The 5,000-nt window shown below is 44.6% G+C and overlaps 1 long non-coding RNA gene across 2 annotated transcripts in view; it reads left to right on the top strand.

The window, feature by feature from the left end:
- Nucleotides 1–4,449, top strand: part of LOC130378038 (uncharacterized) — a 21,114-nt gene extending 16,665 nt beyond the window's left edge. The window contains exons 3-4 of one of the 2 annotated variants that reach the window (XR_008894447.1): nt 2,520–2,625; nt 4,294–4,449. This is a non-coding gene — a long non-coding RNA (uncharacterized LOC130378038). Of the gene's footprint in view, nt 1–2,519; nt 2,626–3,547; nt 3,618–4,293 lie in introns of those variants that run through there. The other variant, XR_008894449.1, reaches the window with a different exon arrangement.
- Nucleotides 4,450–5,000: the final 551 nt, after the last annotated feature.

Genomic DNA, 5,000 nt, shown 5'->3' with positions numbered 1-5,000 from the left:
CGCTACCGCCGCATTCCGCTCCGTGCGCCCGTAACGTCACGGCCTTGAACCCGAAACAGGAAAAAAACAAATATTGCGGTTGTTGTTTTGATTTCTTGTTTCTCAAGGTTAATTCTCACCTGCAGCGTGTCCTTGGAGTAATTGTCGGTGGTTAATCCGTGGCGTGTTGAGTGAGGCGCCCAGGTCCTGACCCTGCCCTCGTAACCACTCCACGCTCAGCAACATTTAGAAATCAATTCACTGACAAGATAATTTGTGTACTTCCCCACAGAGAGAAGCCCTAACGTGTGAAAATATGATGATCCTCAGAAACATGAAAGGAACGAAACCGGAAATGTTGGCGTTGGTTAAGAAGCGGCATCAGACCATTATTATGGTCTGATTTATTGTTGTCTGGGCGGTAATAATACTTGAGGCACTGGAAGTAATTACTTGAGTTTCCTGTCGCTTTCCATGAGAAGTTTCATTAGAAGAAAGTTGTTAGACTTACATATTGTTTTGTTCAAGGTCTAGACTAGAAATTACCTCACATCTCTTGAAGCCATCGGAAGCACATCGGATGTAATCAATCAATCAATTTTACCTGCGCTGTCACAACAAAACATTCAGTGCAGGTGATTCTCTATGGATTATTATTATTTTTTTTTAAGAAGATAAATCAACTGTGTTGACATGCCAATATAGTATTGAACAGGCTGCCCCGGCGTGGAGGGGGGGTGCTCGCCATTGACGGAAGGGTTGAGAAACAATACAGTTTGAGAAACAATGCACCTGGTTTCTACACGGTAGTGAAGGTCCTTTAAGGTCTGTCACTGTCAACACAGGCATGCACCTGGCTCATTCCTCTGTCTGGACCGTGTGTGTGTTTGTGTATGTGCGTGCATGCATATGAAAGTGTGTGCGTGTGTTTTTGTCTGTTAATGTGTGCACGCATTGGCCGAAACCTAGAGTTGTGACAGCAGGAAAACACATTCCAGACATATTTTTCTTATTTGCTTTGTGAGCTCCACACACGAGTTAGGAGTTAAAAGTTTCACAGACACTGACGCAATAATGTCTGGTTTTAGGGTGGCTTGGTGTGATAATGGGGGCGACAGTAGCTCAGGAGGTAGAGCGGGTTGGCTGGCAACCGGAAGGTTGCTAGTTCGATCTCGGTTCCTCATAGCTGAGTGTCGAGGTGTCCCTGAGCGAGACGCTTCCCCCAGACTACATCTGTGCCCTGCGTGGTCGACTCCACCGTCGCTGTGTGAATGTGTGAATATGTGAATGTGTGAATGAATGTTTGAGAGTCGCTTTGGATAAAAGAGTAACTGTGAAGAAGATCTCAAATGCAACACCAGTCTGATGAAGAAAAGGTTAAGAGGTTATGAATAATAATGAAGCCAAACCTCATCAGACGATTAGGATTGACAGCTGTCTCCTTCCTTCCTTCCTCTCTGATTTAGCTTTGATCCTCTGACGCATTCAGACGTTCAGTGTGACTCATCAAAACAGGTATATTGCTTAGCTGTGTGTGTGTGTGTATGTGTGTCTGTATGTCTGTCTGCGTGGGAAAGGTAGTCTTGAACCTAAAACCATTAGTTTACATTTCAAAAGTGCCAAGTGAAGGACGTTTTCTTCAGACGAAATATAAATAGTTGAAGAATAAAGAAATAATGATAAATGCACCGGTTCTTCATCAATATTTGTACATGATTTAAAATGACATTAGCCTCTGGCCAACCTCAGGGCGACAGATCCTCCCTCTCTGCACACCCAGACAGTCCCGCACACTACAATAAAATCGGAATATAAAGAAAAATGTCAGACATCAAAGTGGAGCAATCACAACCGCAATATTATATAACAGGAAGCGGGATTTGAGCTTGTTATTTTTTCTTTTTAACCCCTACCTTGGCTTAGGTCCAACACACCTGGCCTAGGCGAAGGCAGCAAGCCCCAAACAAACACACACACACACACACACACGCACACATACAAACACACAAAAACAAACGGCTCCTCAAAGACTTAGAGGTACAAATTGGCTGCGGAGAGAGAGACAAACCGGTGTGCAAAGCCGGGCTCACTGACTTCCCCTCCACACACAATGCTGCGTGCGGTCTGGCCTCGCTCTCCCGGGCTCGTCCTTTACAACAGGGAGGATCACTCGCAACGTTGGCAAAGAAAAAAGGAGAGGACATAAAGCACGGAATTAACTGCAAATGTTTGAATGCAAAACAAAAGAAACTGGCGAATGAAAGAATATGAATACAAAGAGGGCCAGCAAGAGAAGGGAGAGAGCGACAGAGAGAGAGAGAGAGGGGGGAGAGAGAGAGGGAGAGAGGGAGAGAGGGAGAGAGGGAGGAGGAATGAGCGGGAGAGAGAGAGAAATGGAAGGATTGAGGCAAAATAAGGATTATTTTTGACATTGTTAGCGACATTATTCTCTCTCTCTCTCTCTCTCTCTCTCTCTCTCTCTCTCTCTCTCTCTCTCTCTCTCTCTCTCCCCCCCTCCCTCCCTCCCTCCATGTACCCAGCTCATGTACAGCAAATAAGGCCAAAAGAAAGAAAAACAACCCAACAGGTCCGCCAGCTGCGTGCGCGACGACAAGAGAGACGGGTTGAGGCTTGCAGAATTGGCCGGTTTGTGTTTGCGTCCATGCGTGTGTGTGTGCGTGCGTCATGCATGCGTGCAAGCCTGTGTGTTGTCATGGTAAAGTGGTTCACAGGGAGAGAGAGTGTTGTAGCATTAGTGGGTTAAGGGGAGGCCCACATTTAGCTGAATCATCAGGGATACACAACATATATTTATATCTATAGATATATGTTGTGTATCATACAACTCTCAAAACAAATGTATTTCTTCAAGTATAATTATTTGCAATTTCAAACACAAATTATATTTACTACGATAGTTGAGCTATTTACAAACTCTGTGTATTTGGGCCTAACATAGTGTGTGTATGTGTGTGTGTGTGTGTGTGTGTGTGTGTGTGTGTGTGTGTGTGTGTGTGTGTGTGTGTGTGTGTGTGTGTAAATGGAGAACTGTTGTGTGTATGTTTGTGTACGTCATCACTCACAATACTCATATACAACACACATTGAAGACCTAAGTCAAGTTAAACGAGTCCTTTTGCTCTGATTGGCTTTTGTATTAATGAGACTATTTCTATCATCGAGTAAAGAGGATGCATGTGAAGAATGCCTCGGTAATGATGCATTGATGATTGAATTTTTCACACAGTGGTTGCAGACATTCTCCACACATACTCTGTGAGTCACAGCTAGTACGACTTCAGCTTCTGCCGATCATATTACATATTTCAGCAGAGCAAAGAATGTGCATGTGTTTTGTAAGGTTACAGTAAATAAAGGATGGAAGAATTTCAATCTATGAATTATTAATTCCCTAAGGGACGGCACATTTAAAAAACGTAATAGCGAAAGAAACCAAGGTTGAACCAACCTGAGTGGTCGGGGGGTAAGACCTTGTGTGCGTGTGATTGTGTACGTTTTGAACACCCTCTGATCTGTGCCTCTCTCCTTCTCCCCTCTGCTGTCTCAGCCTCGGCACCATTAAAGGATGGAGCGTTTGAAAGTGAATGAGAAGGAAGGAGACAGAGGAGGAACACAGCAAGGAGAGCTGGGGGGGGGGGGAGGGAGGGATGGGGTGGAACGGTACGGGATGGTGGACTTAGGCTGTTATTTGCCATCATGCAGAGTGACATTTTTATCAGCGGTCTTTTTACTGTTTTGTGTGTGTGTGTGTGTGTGTGTGTGTGTATGGGTGCGTGTGTGTGTGCATGTGTGTGTGCGTGTGTGTGTTTGTGTTTGTAGTGTGTGTGTGTGTGTGTGTGTTTGTAGTGTGTGTATGTGTGTGTGTTAAACACATTCCTGCCTGGGAGTGACTATTTGACTCTTGCGCTCAGCAGTGCTGGCAGGGAAACACACTTAGGCCGCGCGGCTGGGGCTGTTTTCATGTCTATTCCTCTTCTTTTATTGTATTTTTTGCAATTATGAGAGAACCCCCGTCGTTCATAATTGTGATATAGCATCTTGAAGGCTCCCTCTCCTCCACCCGATCAGCCATTCATGCCAGTCTCTCTCTCTCTCTCTCTCTCTCTCTCTCTCTCTCTCTCTCTCTCTCTCTCTCTCTCTCTCTCTCCCTCTCTCTCTCTCTCTCTCTCTCTCTCTCTCTCTCTCTCTCTCTCTCTCTCTCTCTCTCTCTCTCTCTCTCTCTCTCTCTCTCTCTCTCTCTCTCTCTCTCTCTCTCTCTCTCTCTCTCCCCCTCTCTCCATTTTATTTTCACAGCTCTCTCCTACCCTCTCTAACCTGTGAAGGAAAGGAATCTGTTGCAAAACAAATTTGTAACCTACTACTCAAAGCTGTGTCAACCAAAGAAATAAGGAATGTTATTTTGCACAACACTACTAATCTGTAAGCCAGCATTGGCACCACAAAATAAAAATACAGTTTCAAAATGCAGTGATGACACAGTCTTTACAACCTCTACAGCCACAAAACAACACAGATTCGTAACTTTAGGGATCGATGGTATTTTTATGACTACGGAGGAGAGAGTGGTCGACACTTTTGTGATCACTCTCCCTTTCTGCCTTAGTCAATATCACACACACATGCACAAACACACCTACACATCAGGAAACATTTAATATAGTTTTGTGTGTAAGAAAGATCTTCGAGAGAGAGAGAGTTGAGCAAGCAGCAGAGAGGGGGGGGGCTCATACTTTCAGCCTCGTTAATACAGTACAATTATGAATTTTTCACATTTCTTTTTAATTTGTTATTTTGCCCAAATTAGATTTTCTCTGAGTAAGCTGTGGAAGTCAGCGGAGTTCAAGTCATCCTGATTAACAACACAATGGATGGCAATCATTTCATCTGACTGGCTTTGTCTTCACCTCACCCTCTCTGCGGGCAGGAAGTTACTGTGTGTGTGTGTGTGTGTGTGTGTGTGTGTGTGTGTGTGTGTGTGTGTGTGTGTGTGTGTGTGTGTG

This window comes from Gadus chalcogrammus, unplaced genomic scaffold (assembly GCF_026213295.1).
Source record: "Gadus chalcogrammus isolate NIFS_2021 unplaced genomic scaffold, NIFS_Gcha_1.0 GACHA056, whole genome shotgun sequence".
NCBI classification, from domain to species: domain Eukaryota; kingdom Metazoa; phylum Chordata; class Actinopteri; order Gadiformes; family Gadidae; genus Gadus; species Gadus chalcogrammus.
Note: the sequence above shows the minus strand (reverse complement) of the source record. Positions and strands in the feature narration are given on the sequence as shown.